The 15,661-nt window shown below is 40.7% G+C and overlaps 1 protein-coding gene across 6 annotated transcripts in view; it reads right to left on the reverse strand.

Moving 5' to 3' along the window:
- LOC110508403 (serine/threonine-protein kinase STK11) overlaps positions 1-15,661 on the reverse strand; it is a 47,246-nt gene that overhangs the window by 27,115 nt on the left and 4,470 nt on the right. The window lies entirely within an intron of this gene.

Below are 15,661 nucleotides of genomic sequence, written 5' to 3' on the forward strand. Positions count from 1 at the left end.
AGCTTGGTCATTAATAAGAAATGAAGCAGCCATGACCGAAGCCAAACGAGAGTTGTCTTTGGGGCAGGGGGGTTAATGTGGGTTTCGTACGTGGCAAGAGTTTATACATTCTCTCTGCCAAAACAGTACACAGTCACAAACTATTCTAGATAACTTGAAACCGTTTAACCAAGTCCTGTCTTGAAGTCGCAGAGCAAACTTCTTTCGGCTATTAGCTTCAGCCAACTGGGGTTCCGACCGTGGCAAAGTTGGTTTGACATTGGATAGCCCATCTCTGGGAAGGTTAAAGGGTCGGAAACTTTCCGGGAAATTTCCGGAAATTTTCCATGGGAAGTTAAGCCCGGGAATTTTTCTTAAATTCATCAAATAAAGTTAGCTTATACCAGTGAATCTTTTTTGTGGGATACACAAAGCAACATATTTTGGTTAAACTATCCCCAATTCAATGGATTTGCAACCCTCTGCATGCACATTGCATTCTTCCATCACATGTACAGCTAATTCTCAAGATCTTACACACTAATGAGATGCTATTGAGCCCACACTACTACACTGTCTGAGCCAAGGACTTCATGCTTTCTGGTAAGTTTTGATTACAATATTGGGTGGGGTGAATATATTTTATGACATTCATTATTTTTTGTTAACTAGTAAATAGTAGCCAACAGCAAAGTGTGTTTAAAACATGTTAAGGATGCTGTGCGAATTTTCGCAGCTTTTTTTTACAAATCGCGCAACATTTCAACGTCCTGCAACTCATGCCAGGAATATAGTATATGCATATAATAAGTATGTGTGTATAGAAAACACTGAAGTTTCTAAAACGGGTTAAATCATGTCTGTGGCTATAACAGAACGTGTTCAGGAGTAAAAATCCCAGGGAAAACTGTTCACCAAAAACAAAAACAAAAAATTCATCCGCCAGTCTTTGAATTGTCTAAGGCGATAGAAAATAGATGAGGTTCCGCTTACAACGCCTACAGCTTCCACACGATGTCGCCAATACGGGCATTTCTTTGCACGTTTATCCTTGGTGGGATGACGTATAGGCACTTCCTGTCTTGGGGTGCACCCAGGAAATTATGAAAGTGAAAAAAATGGACGATGATTTCAAGACTTGCTGCTATCGAATACAGATCGCCCCGTGATCAATTTTATCGATTATTAACGTTTATTAATACCTAAAGTTGGTTTACAAAAGTAGTTTGAAGTGATTTGTAAAAGTTTATAGGCAACTTCGTTAATTTTAAAAAGTGACGTTGCGTCGTGTAAAGGTGCATTTTACCTTGGATCAGATGGCCTTCATAAATGGACATTTTTGGCATACTTTGACGGATTTAATCGGGAAAAAGACCCAATTGTGATGTTTATGGGACATATAGCAGTGCCAACAAAGAAGCTCGTCAAAGGTAATGAATGTTTTATATTTTATTTCTGCGTTGTGTAGCGCCGGCTACCGCAAAATCTTTTGTTTAGGTCTCGTTCAGGTATTTTGGGGGGGTGCATGCTATCAGATAATAGCTTCTCATGCTTTCGCCGAAAAGCATTTTACAAATCTGACATGTTGGCTAGATTCACAACGAGTGTAGCTTTAATTGAGTATCTTGCGTGTGTGTTTTAATGAAAGTTTGAGATTTATCGAGTACTATACTACTATAGGTGGCGCTCTGAAATTTCCGCTGATGTGTTCCTGTGCAGGAACCACGTCCATAAGAAGTTAAATAATTTCTAACTTGTTAACAATTTCTGCGAGTTTGTTTTTGATAACGTGGGTTTTAGCTCGTTTGAGCCTGCTAACTGAGGAGTGTTAATTCACCTGTTTCCATACAGGTTTAATTTTATAACATTCATTTTATAACATTTATCTTACAAAGGAGTTGTTTAATCTAACTGTTTAACTATTTATGTGTACATGGAATTGTATTTTATTTTACTCATTTTTTCTAATCTTTAAAGGAAAATGCCACAGGCACTATCTGATGTGTGGAGACATTTCACTGCAGCTAATGTAGAAGGAAAAGCTGTGTACATTTGCAAATGTTGTGCCAAATCATATGTGAATAATGCAACAAAGATGCAGAATCTGACCAAGTGCATGAAGTTCCCTTCGCGCTCACAACAAGCAACTTCTGACAAAAGTATGTGAAAGGTCATCAAGTTATAGCAGCAATCTACCTCACCAAGCAAAGAGAAGAATAAGAGAACCACATTGAAGCTGGCCAGCAACACCCGTTGGGGTGGTGCTGTCATCATGTTTAACGGTCTCCTGGAGGGGAAGGAGTCTCTCCAAGAAATGGCATATCACAGTCTGCCGATATGGACAGCCCCATCAAGAGGATCCTCCTGGATGATGCATTTTGGGAGAGTGGTAAAGCAACCTGAAACCTATAGCCATTGCACAGATTGAAGGAGACAATGCCATCCTGTCTGATATTCAGACTCTGCTTGCAGATGTAAGAGAAGAAATCCATACAACCCAGCCCACGTCACTGTTGCTCAAAGCAGAGGAAACTGCAGTTCTGAAAAACATCAAAAAGAGTGAAAACTTCTGCCTGAAGCCCGTACCGGCCGCAGTGTACATGTTGGCGAGAGAATCCTGTCTGGTGCAGAGATCAACAAGGCCTATGGTGGCATCACTACCATGTCTCGCCACCTTGGCCTGGGCAAGGTTCTTGGCAGTCTGGCGAAGTACACTTCCAAGCAAGGGCCTTGGGATGCAATATGGCAGTCGTGCCAACATATCTCATCAGCCACCTGGTGGAAGGGACTTTGTGGATCTGATGCTCTTTCCCGTTGCCTCCATCATCCTCTAAATCCCACCAACATCAGCCGCCTCAGAGTGCAACTGGTCCTTGTTTGGGAACACACACACCAATACAAAGGTTGAAAAATTGGTGGCCATCCTGGCAAATTTGAGGCTTTTTGAGCTTGACAACAAGCCATCCTCAACAAGGTTGGAAAGTGACAGTGAAGATGAGGCCTCAGAGTCTGATGTTCAAGAGGTGGACATTGAGGAGGTTCAGGGAGAAGACATGGAGGCCTGAGAGGAAGACAACCAAAGCTTTAGTTTAGACTATCATTTTACAGATGTTGAAATTTTTGGGGGGGAGATGTGATGGATCATTGGGGATTATTCAAGATTGTATTTATTTTGTTCAGTGAAATCATCCCATGTGAAGAGTCAACTCATTTAATTAAAGTTAAATTCCTAACTACATTTTTATTTCTATTGGAAGGACTTAATCATTTGCAATTATGTCAATTGTGATAAGGTAAAAGGTTTATGTTTCTGTCTCCATATGGTAAATATATGGCAAACACATCCAATGGGAGACAAAAAAACTACATTTAAAATGGTATTAATATTAATTCCCATGTAAAGTTTCCACCTCTGAATATTCCCCAAATTGTGCAACCCTAAATTACAATGTAAATGGGACAATATTTTCATGGTGCACATCTTTTAGTTGTATCATTAAATGCTTTCAATATTTGTACATAAATGTATAGTTATTTTGAAGTTGTAAAATGTATAGTTGTTTTGAAGTTAATTCATGGAAATTAGGCACTATTGACATTATAAAATATTGTCCCATGTACATGTTTAATTTACTGATGGTCCCTAAGGCTCCAAAAGGATATGGACTGTCAAACCAAATTGACCATGGGCATTAAGATTCGGGTCTCCTGCAGCTGCGCTCTGAATTGATGATTACTTGGGTGCTGCCAGCTGTGTGAATGTGTGCAGGATTGAAATAAACCCAAGAAAAAAAAACTGTTACAGTACCCTTCATTCCATGACAAAAAAAAAAAAAGTATAATGTCGTAAATCTCAGTTTACGAGACTGACTTCATGACCAAAATTATTCTATTTACACGTTGTAGTCAATTTTGGCACTAGAATACATGTTTCTGACTCAGACGCTACATAGGCAGTTATACTTTTTAGGGGCAGTCGGTCTTTAAGCCAGTAGTTCAGTGCACAGCGTTGGGCTGCCTGCATTCTGCACACAGCTTATTGAAAACACCATGTAGGGCAGGAACGCGCACACACCCTCTTTCGCTAGTCTAAGTCGCCAGTCTCTCACACACAATCTACACACTGTACTGTAGCTCTCCCTCTGTGGTGTGCCCGTTTCACTCACCATACTAGCCTGCAGTCACAGGCTGGCCCAGTCCTTTGCTATATACCCAACAATTACTGCCTGCATCACAACTGACTGAGTCAGAGAGACATCCCGCCTGCAAGCAGCCACACACACAGCAAAAGGGACAAACACTGCTGCAAGGGATAATGCATACATGCCAGACCATTTAAAAAAGGCAGGGAAAAGAAAGCTGCTTTAATCATACTAGTACAGAGCAACACCACAAAACAAAAGTGTTATTGTTTTGGGATACCATCTTTGATGTAAATACAGGCCTATGTTTATCAGAATTGTGGTCACTTCACTTCCTAGTACTGAAAAGGCAATTGATAAACCTTTGCTGCATCATCACTCTCATTCAAGGGTAAAAACATTCCGCATTCAAGTTCAACAAGAGGAGTTAGCAGCACTGCTGTTCTCTAGGACAGAAATTAGAGCGTCAGCTTTGTGACGTCTAAAGCGCTGGACTGTGTCCGCTGCGTAGTGAGAGTATCTGCTCTGCAGTGGATCAAATGTCTCTGTGGGATGCTGTCCAGGAGGACGGAAACCTGCATTTTTACAAAACAGTTTTACAATTGATCGACTGACCATCAGTGACCACCAACCCTTTTGAGTCACTTTGCAGTCAAAAAGCAAGCAGAGATCTACTGCTCCGATTCTTTTAAAAACATGACTTCAAAGAATTTAACATTAACCCAATAAAAACAGTTCTGTATGAATGAGGCTTGTGCAGTAGGCCGAATACATTTTCACAGCATATTTGGCTGGCATATATATGCTTGGCAATATTGTTCTTCTCAGACCATATTATATTTAAAATCTCGAGCTTTCATAACAAAATAGTTCAGTTGGTGCAGCATTTGCGAGGCACAGCTGAGCATAAATTAAAATAATTTGCTAATAAATAGCTGTTTTATTTTACTGGACTGATGGTACCTGCATCTGATGGTGATTGTGCTTTCAAGAAAACTGTGGGGGGGGGGGGGGGTGATCTTCAGGTCGGAAAGTCAGAGCTCTAGAAAAGATGCCAGAGTTCCGACTTGAACTTCTGAGTTGGATGACCATTCCAAACTATTTTTCCCAGTCTTCCACCTGATGGCGAAACCTCTGCCTCAGGCACGAATTTATGTTGTTCCTTTGACCAGAAAATGTGAAATATTTTGTAGTAGTGTTGAATAAAAACTTAGACATGAACTCATTCATAAAGAATACAGCAAAGAGCTGCTGTTTTTAACAGTCTCTCTCTGGTCATAGTTTCAAAAGTCAAAATCTCATGCCGGCTAGTATCAAACTTTGCTGTGGCTGGGGTCCTGGAAGCTGTGGGCATGGTGATTTGAGCTATCCGATCGGCCAGCGCAGTAGGCACACTCCATTTAGCCACAGATCTCCTGGTCTGCTGGGAAGGGGGAGTTTGTCTTTTCAGACAAATGAAATGGTTCAAAATGGGAACATTTTGCCTACCTCATACACAGGGCTTCTGAATCAAGTGCACCTACTGCCAACAGCGCAACACACACAAAAAAAGAAGAGCGCAAGCCTTTATAGTTGGATTTTCGACAGAAATGTTAAGTGATCGACTAGGAATGCCTTGAAGATCGACCGGTTGGTGACCACTCCTCTACACATATAGCTTAAACTTGGCCTTAGCTACATTCTACAGCTGCCGGTGCACCAATTCTAAGCTTATTCATTATGATGACAAACTTCTTAAAATGTTACCTGCTAGAAGTCAAATGAAATCAATGGACTCAAAGAACGTGATCCCACACACAAACACACCTCCCTATCTCCCCCACTCAGGAGTGTGTGTGCGGCATTCCAAACCATGGCTCGGAATTTCGGAGGCATCGCCCAAGCAACAGGAATGGTCATTGCGCAACGGCAGAGTGTGAGGGTGTCCATCCCCGTGGCAACCCCGGGCAGTGAAAGCAGGAAGTGTTTGGCAGACAGGAATGTTAAGCGATGGCTGCTGTGAGTGTGAATGGAGAGAGAGAGAGGGGCTCAGGGTAGTACTGTACTATGGCATCCAGGGCCAGGCCTTATAAGGCTAGGTATGGCTCTCACATGCTTAAAAAAATAAGATTGTGCATGTCTATGTTGGTGGGCCCAAACATATTACAGACACTGTTCCCACCAAAAGTGTGAGAAACTCAGGCATGTCCACAACAGCATAGGACACACACTGGTGTGCTTAGTACTAGACAGTAATAATTAGAGGGTGTGAGTACAATACAAGACAGAACATTGCATCGCTGCAAATGAATGCCCCTATCCACAACAACACTTGTGGCTGGTAGCCTAGACAGCAACACTAACATAATCAAGTCAATTTAAAATCACATTTGAAATGGGCTAATTGAATCTAACCGAAATAGAACTTGCAACAAAAATCAATAGAAAAATGTAGAGAGAACGTGTTCTACATGCAAGCAAAGCAGCCTAAACGGAGATGTTCCTCCATCTCTAAATACTTCCCACGGTGAGAACTCACTCATTTGACAGTTGCATTAGTTCACTCCTCTATATTTAGACACGCCTGCAGCTCATCACAAGATTATTAAATAAACTCCACTGTGTGATTAAAACCTCAGCTGTGGTTCGAAAACAACTGCCATTTTATAGAAAGAGAGAGATGGTTACAGTAAGGCATGCATGCATTTTATTATATGGGTGGCCCCAGCGGGAATCAAACCCACAACCCTTTGCATTGCAAGCGCCATGCTCTACTGACGGAGTTACACAGGACTGTGGACGATGTGGGTCTGGGTCATCCAGTTCATGACACCTATTCAAGTGATCATGGTGATGCTCTGAACAAAACCAGTGGAGTGCCAAGGGCTTAGCCTACGGTAGAGCCAAATATTTAAATTAGGTTAAGTGTACCTATAAAATCAACCAAAATCTACAGTGCCGTGCGAAAGTATTCGGCCCCCTTGAACTTTGCGACCTTTTGCCACATTTCAGGCTTCAAACATAAAGATATAAAACTATTTGTTTGTGAAGAATCAACAAGTGGGACACAATCATGAAGTGGAACGACATTTATTGGATATTTCAAATTTTTTAACAAATCAAAAACAGAAAAATTGGGCGTGCAAAATTATTCAGCCCCCTTAAGTTAATACTTTGTAGCGCCACCTTTTGCTGCGATTACAGCTGTAAGTCGCTTGGGGTATGTCTCTATCTATCTATCAATATCTGTCTCTATCAGTTTTGCACATCGAGAGAAATTTTTTCCCATTCCTCCTTGCAAGACAGCTCGAGCTCAGTGAGGTTGGATGGAGAGCATTTGTGAACAGCAGTTTTCAGTTCTTTCCACAGATTCTCGATTGGATTCAGGTCTGGACTTTGACTTGGCCATTCTAACACCTGGATATGTTTATTTTTGAACCATTCCATTGTAGATTTTGCTTTGTGTTTTGGATCATTGTCTTGTTGGAAGACAAATCTCCGTCCCAGTCTCAGGTCTTTTGCAGACTCCATCAGGTTTTCTTCCAGAATGGTCCTGTATTTGGCTCCATCCATCTTCCCATCAATTTTAACCATCTTCCCTGTCCCTGCTGAAGAAAAGCAGGCCCAAACCATGATGCTGCCACCACCATGTTTGACAGTGGGGATGATGTGTTCAGCTGTGTTGCTTTTACGCCAAACATAATGTTTTGCATTGTTGCCAAAAAGTTCAATTTTGTTTCATCTGACCAGAGCACCTTCTTCCACATGTTTGGTGTGTCTCCCAGGTGTCTTGTGGCAAACTTTAAACAACACTTTTTATGGATATCTTTAAGAAATGGCTTTCTTCTTGCCACTCTTCCATAAAGGCCAGATTTGTGCAATATACAACTGATTGTTGTCCTATGGACAGAGTCTCCCTCCTGAGCTGTAGATCTCTGCAGTTCATCCAGAGTGATCATGGGCCTCTTGGTTGCATCTCTGATCAGTCTTCTCCTTGTATGAGCTGAAAGTTTAGAGGGACGGCCAGGTCTTGGTAGATTTGCAGTGGTCTGATACTCCTTCCATTTCAATATTAATCGCTTGCACAGTGCTCCTTGGGATGTTTAAAGCTTGGGAAATATTTTTGTATCCAAATCCGGCTTTAAACTTCTTCACAACAGTATGTCGGACCTGCCTAGTGTGTTCCTTGTTCTTCATGATGCTCTCTGCGCTTTTAACGGACCTCTGAGACTATCACAGTGCAGGTGCATTTATACGGAGACTTGATTACACACAGGTGGATTGTATTTATCATCATTAGTCATTTAGGTCAACATTGGATCATTCAGAGATCCTCACTGAACTTCTGGAGAGAGTTTGTTGCACTGAAAGTAAAGGGGCTGAATAATTTTGCACGCCCAATTTTTCAGTTTTTGATTTGTTAAAAAAGTTAGAAATATCCAATAAATGTCGTTCCACTTCATGATTGTGTCCCACTTGTTGTTGATTCTTCACAAACAAATACAGTTTTATATCTTTATGTTTGAAGCCTGAAATGTGGCAAAAGGTCGCAAAGTTCAAGGGGGCCGAATACTTTCGCAAGGCACTGTAATTTGACATTTCTAACATATACTGCCCTAATTCTTGTAATAAGAGATAATGAAAAATTACCCTCTTGAATTTGTATGACTTTACCATATAACACACACTACCGTTCAAAAGTTGGGTCACTTAGAAATGTCCTTGTTTTTTAAAGAAAAGCTCATTTTTGGTCCATTAAAATAACATAAAATTGATCAGCAATACAGTGCAGACATTGTTAATGTTGTAAATGACTATTGTAGCTGGAAACGGCAGATTTTGTATGGAATATCTACATAGGCATACAGAGGCCCATTATCAGCAACCATCACTCCTGTGTTCCAATGACACGTTGTGTTAGCTAATACAAATGTATCATTTTAAAAAGGCTATTAGAAAACTATTATGTTAGCACAGCTGAAAACTGTTGTGCTGGTTAAAGAAGCAATAAAACGGGCCTTCTTTAGACAAGTTGAGAATCTGGAGAATCAGTATTTGTGGGTTCGTTTATACAGGCTCAAAATGGCCAGAAACAAAGAGCTTTCTTCTGAAACTCATCAGTCTATTCCTGTTCTGAGAAATGAAGGCTATTCCACACAATAAATTTCCAATAAGGCCAGCATCCCGGAGTCGCCTCTTCACTGTTGACGTGGAGACTGTTTTGCGGGGACAATTTAATGAAGCTGCCAGTTGAGGTCTTGTGAGGCGTCTTTCTCAAACTAGACAATTATGTACTTGTCTTCTTGCTTAGTTGTGCACCGGGGCCTCCCACTCCTTTCTATTCTGGCTAGAGCCAGTTTGCGCTGTTCTGTGAAGGGAGTAGTACACAGAGTTGTACGAGATCTTCAATTTCATGGCAATTTCTCACATTTCTCAGAACAAGAATAGATTGACGAGTTTCAGAAGAAAGTTCTGCTTCTGGCCAACAGGTAGGGGTGTTTAATATGAACAACAATAACAGTGATGTACTGGGCCATACGCACTACCCTCTGTAGTATAGGTCGACCGATTATGATTTTTCAAGGCAAAAACAAAGTGTTGGAGAAGAAAGTAAAAGTGCAATATGTGCCATGTAAAAAAGCTAACAATTTAGTTCCTTGCTCAGAACATGAGAACATATGAAAGCTGGTGGTTCCTTTTAACATGAGTCTTCAATATTCCCAGGTAACTTTGACTATTGGATGTTCTTATAGGCACTATAGTATTGCCAGCCTAATCTCGGGAGTTGATAGGCTTGGAGTCATAAACAGTGCAATGCTTGAAGCACAGCGAAGAGCTGCTGGCAAATACAGGAAAATGCTGTTTGAATGAATGCTTACGAGCCTGCTGCTGCCTACCACCGCTCAGTCAGACTACTCTATCAAATCATAGATTTAATTATAATATAACACACACAAATACGAGCCTTAGGTCATTAATATGGTCAAATCGGGGAAACTATCATTGAGAGGGAAAAAAAGTATATTCTTTCAGTGAAATACGCAACTTTTCCATATTTTATGTGGCATCCCCGGGTGGCATCCCTAAGTCTAAATATTGCTGTTACATTGCACAACATTCAATGTTATGTCATAATTATGTACAATTCTGGCAAATTAATTACGGTCTTTGTTAGGAAGAAATGGTCTTCACACAGTTCGCAACAAGCCAGGCAGCCCAAACTGCTGCATATACCCAGACTCTGCTTGCACAGAATGCAAGATAAGTGACACAATTTCCCAAGTTAAAATAATTCATGTTAGCATATGAACTAAATATGCAGGTTTAAAAATATATACTTGTGTATTGATTTTTTTTAAAGGCATTGATGTTTATGGTTAGGTATTTATTGGTGCAAGAACGTGCTTTTTTCACAAATGCGCTTGTTAATTCCTCACCCGTTTGGTGAAGTAGGCTGTGATTCGATGATAAATGAACAGGCACCGCATCGATTATATGCAACGCAGGACAAGCTAGTAATATAAACCATGTGTTGTTAACTAGTGATTGTTAAGATTAATAGTTTTTTTTATAAGATAAGTTTAATGCTAGCAAGCAACTTACCATGGCTCCTTGCTTGCACTCGCTTAACAGGTGGTCAGCCTGCCACGCAGTCTCTTCGTGGAGTGCAATGTAATCTATGGCCATAATCGGTGTCCGAGAACACCGATTACTGATTATGAAAACGGCCCTAATTAAAAAATAATAAAATTTTTAAAAAATGTTTTAAAAAAATCGGCCAACCTCTACTCTGTAGCGCATTACAGTCAAATGCAGAGCAGTTGCCATACCAGGTTGTGATGCAACCTTGCTAGCTAGCTGGCTAACTAACTTAGCTGGCTAGCTAGCTTCTTTGCATCGATTTGATGCAAGATAGATAGCCTATCATCTCATCCAGCAGTGCCTATCACAGCAACAAGTTTGTCAAACTTGAAGGATTTGGTTTGGATATTTTCTCTTTCTGGCCCCTGCTCCTCTTGCGCCCATCCCTCACCCAGCTGTGCTGAAACAACAAGCAGTACATTTGCCTCTCCTGAGTCACATGAGCAAGTCCCCGTTGAATTTTTATTATAATAAAACATGTACTTCAGCTATTTTGTATTTATTAAGGATCCCTATTAGCTACTGCCAAGGCAGCAGCTACTCTTCCTGTGTTCCAACATTAAGGCAGTTATATACAAATATATACAAACACTTCGCACAAGTGTGTGTACCCTCAGGCAGCTACTCTACAATACAAAATCCATGTGTAAGTGTGTAGAGTGCGTGTGTTATTATGTGTATGCGTGTGTTTTCACAGTCCCCACTGTTCCATTAGGTGTATTTTTATCTGTTACCTGAGTTCCATGTAGCCATGGTTCTATGTAGTACTGTGCACCTCCCATAGTCTGCTCTTGGTCTTTCCAAACAACGTTTGGAAAGACCAAGACTCTCCCTAGAGCTGGCCGCCAGGCCAAACCGAGCAGGGGAGAAGGGGCTTGGTCCTGTCTCGGAGCTCTACGGACAATTCCTTCAACCTCCTGGCTTGGTTCTTGTTCTGACATGCACTGTTAACTGTGGGACCTTATTTAGAAAGGTGGGGAGAAGTCTGTCCATAATAAATCACTGCTCTGACCAAGGACCCGATGGTCACTGACAGAGCTCCAGAGTTCCTCTGTGGAGATGGGGGAACCTTCCAGAAGGACAACCATCTCTGCAGCACTCCACCAATCAGGCCTTTATGGTAGAGCGGCCAGATGGAAGCCCACTCCTCAGTAAAAGGCACAGGATAGAACGCATAGAGTTTCCCAAAAGGCACCTCTCATACCATGAGAAACAAGATTCTCTGGTCTGATGATTGAACTCTTTGGCCTAAATGCAAAACATCAAGTATGTGTTTTAATCAAATCAACTATATTCACTGAGCTTGTCTGATGCTTTAAGCACACTATGATTAAATAATTAAGGCACACAAATGACTAGAGGGAGTCCGACCAGCAATTGATTTGATTGTGCCGGGGCGGAGTCAGATTTGCTGCACTGCTAAAAAAATAAATATATTAAATAAAAAAGGTTTTTGAAGTGTGACTGACTAGCGCCCGTTGTCACCCTCTCCTCCCTGCTGCAGCAACCACCACAGAACATTTGTGTTTCCCACACTGTCCGTGTTGCTACATATGCAACATAACTACAGCCATTTCTGACTAAAAAGGTTCAGTTACCAAAATTCCTAATTTGTTTAGAAAAAAAACATTCCCTACTCACTCAACCCTTGCTCTCTTTATGTGGCACATGTATGCATGTGACCAAATACCTATTTGCATGGGACTAGCATTACTAGAGAACGTTGGGTATGTAATTATTACTTCAGAAAGTCCGTTATTCCAGAGGATGATTCGGACAGGATTTGTTTTATCCAAACTGCCCTCTATAATTATTTAAGAATACAGACATACAGTTGAAGTCGGAAATTTACATACCTTAGCCAAATACATTTAAATTCAGTTTCACAATTCCTGACATTTAATCCAGGTAAAAATGTCCTGTTTTAGGTCAGTTAGGATCACCACTAATTTATAGAACTTGAAATGTCAGAATAATAGTAGAGAGAATTAGTTGTTTCAGCTTTTATTTCTTTCATCACATTCCCTGTGGGTCACACACACTCCATTAGTATTTGATAGCATTGCCTTTAAAATTGTTTAACTTGGGTAAAACGTTTTGGGTAGCCTTCCACAAGCTTGCCACAATACATTAGGTACATTTTGGCCCATTCCTCCTGACAGAGCTGGTGTAACTGAGTCAGGTGTGTAGGCCTCCTTGCTCGCACACGCTTTTTCAGTTCTGCCCACAAATGTTCTAAGGGCTGAGGTCAGAGCTTTGTGATGGCCACTCCAATACCTTGACTTTGTTGTCCTTAAGCCATTTTGCCACAACTTTGGAAGCATGCTTGGGGTCATTGTTCGTTTGGAAGACCCATTTGCGACCAAGCTTTAACTTCCTGACTGATGTCTTGAGATGTTGCTTCAATATACCCACACAATTTTACTTCATCATGACACCATCTATTTTGTGAAGTCCACCAGTCCCTCCTGCAGCAAAGCACCCCCACAACATGATGCTGCCATCCCCACAACATGATGCTGCCATCCCCGTGCTTCACAGTTGGGATGGTGTTCTTCGGCTTCCAAGCCTCCCCCTTTTTCCGCCAAACATAACAAATGGTCATTATGGCCAAGCAGTTCTATTTTTGTTTAATCAGACCAGAGGACATTTCTCCAAAGATAATGATCTATGTCCCCATGTGCAGTTGCAAACCGTATAATGGCTTTTTTTAATGCCGGTTTTGGAGCAGTGGCCTCTTTCATGCTGAGTGGCCTTTCAGGTTATGTCGATATAGGATTCGTTTTACTGTGGATATAGATACTTTACTTGTTTCCTCCAGCATCTTCACATGGTCCTTTGCTGTTGTTCTGGGATTGATTTGCACTTTTCGCACCAAAGTACATACATCTCTAGGAGACAGAACACGTCTTCTTCCTCAGCAGTATGACAGCTGCGTGGTCCCATGGTGTTTATACTTGCGTACTATTGTTTGTACAGATGAACGTGGCACCTTCAGTCTTTTGGAAATTGCTCCCAAGGATGAACCAGACTTGTGGAGGTCTACAATTTATTTTTTGAAATTTTGGCTGATTTCTTTTGATTTTCCCATGTCAAGCAAAGAGGCACTGAATTTGAAGGTAAGCCTTGAAATACATCCACAGGTACACCTCCAATTGACTCAAATGATGTCAATTAGCCTATCAGAAGCTTCTAAAGCCATGACATTTTTTGGAATTTTCCAAGCTGTTTAAAGGCATATAGTGTATATAAACTTCTGACGCACTGGAATTGTGATACAGTGAATAAGTGAAATATAATGTCTGTAAACAATTGATGGAAAAATGACTTGTCATGCACAAAGTAGATGTCCTAACCGACTTGTCAAAACTATAGTTTGTTAACAAGAAATTTGTGGAGTGGTTGAAAAAAGTTATAATGACTAACCTAAGTATGTAAACTTTAACTGTATGCACACACATGCACCAGTCAAAAGTTCACACCTACCCGTTCAAGGGTTTCTTTATTTTTACATTGTATAATAATAGTAAAAAGACATCAAAACTATGAAACAACACATATGGAATCATGTAGTAACCAAAGAAAATGTGTATATGTCAACCAGCTTCATGAGGTAGACACCTGGAATGCATTTCAATTAACAGGTGTGCCTTGTTAAAAGTTAATTTGTGGAATTTCTTAATGCGTTTCAGACAATCAGTTGTATTGTGACAAGGAAGGGGTGGTATACAGAAGATAACCCTATTTGGTAAAAGACCAAGTCCATATTATGGCAAGAACAGCTCAAATAAGCAAAGAGAAACAACAGTCCATCATTACATTACTTTAAGACATGAAGATCAGTCAAAATCTGATAATTTCAAGAATTTTGAACGTTTCTTCAAGTGCAGTTGTAAAAACCATCAAGCGCTATGATGTAACTGGCTCTCATGAGCAACGCCACAGGAAAGGAAGACCCAGAGTTACCTCTGCTACAGAGGATAAGTTCATTAAAGTTAAAGCCCAAATAAATGCTTCAGAGTTCAAGACACATCTCAACATCAACTGTTCAGAAGAGACTGTGAGTCAGGCCTTCATGGTGGAATTGCTGCAACAACAAAAAAAATCAAAAATAAAAGGACGCCATTCTGCAGCGATACGACATCCCATCTAGTTTGATCTTAGTGGAACTATCATTTGTTTTTAAACTGGACAATGACCCAAAACACCTCCAGGCTGTGTAAGGGCTATTTGACCAAGAAGGAGAGTGATGGAGTGCTGCATCAGATGAGCTGGCCTCCACAATCACCCGACCTCAACCCAATTGAGATGGTTTGGGATGAGTTGGACCAGAGAGTGAAGGAAAGGCAGCCAACAAGTGCTCAGCATATGTGGGAACTCCTTCAAGACTGTTGGAAAAGCATTCCCCATGAAGCTGGTTGAGAGAATGCCAAGTGTGCAAAGCTGTCAAGACAAAGGGTGATTACTTTTAAGAATCTCAAATATAATTTCATTTGTTTAACACTTTTTTGGTTTCTACATGATTCCATATGTGTTTTATTAAAAATCTACGTCCTCCAAATCAGAGTTTCACAATTAATGGCACCCATAAAGATGACTATAAATAACATCTACCATAATTAAGCCAGGAATTAAATTCCACTTAAATAAGTTTAACTAACTCTTAAGCAACTATATTGAGCCATTACATCACTTCCTGTTTTACTCAGGCATAAAAAAAAAATGAGGTAACATGCATGCAATATCCCTTTGTCATCCAACACCATGAAGAAAACAAAAGAACTGACAGTTCAAAAGAGAGAGATGGTCGTTGACCTTTATAAATCTGGTAATGGCTAGAAGAAGATTCACAAAACGACTGAATAGACCACTGAGCACTGTCAGGGCAATTATTTAAAAATTCTAAAGATATGGAACAG

Source organism: Oncorhynchus mykiss, chromosome 28 (genome assembly GCF_057628025.1).
Source record: "Oncorhynchus mykiss isolate SJ-2025 chromosome 28, ASM5762802v1, whole genome shotgun sequence".
In the NCBI taxonomy this organism is placed as follows: Eukaryota; Metazoa; Chordata; class Actinopteri; order Salmoniformes; family Salmonidae; genus Oncorhynchus; species Oncorhynchus mykiss.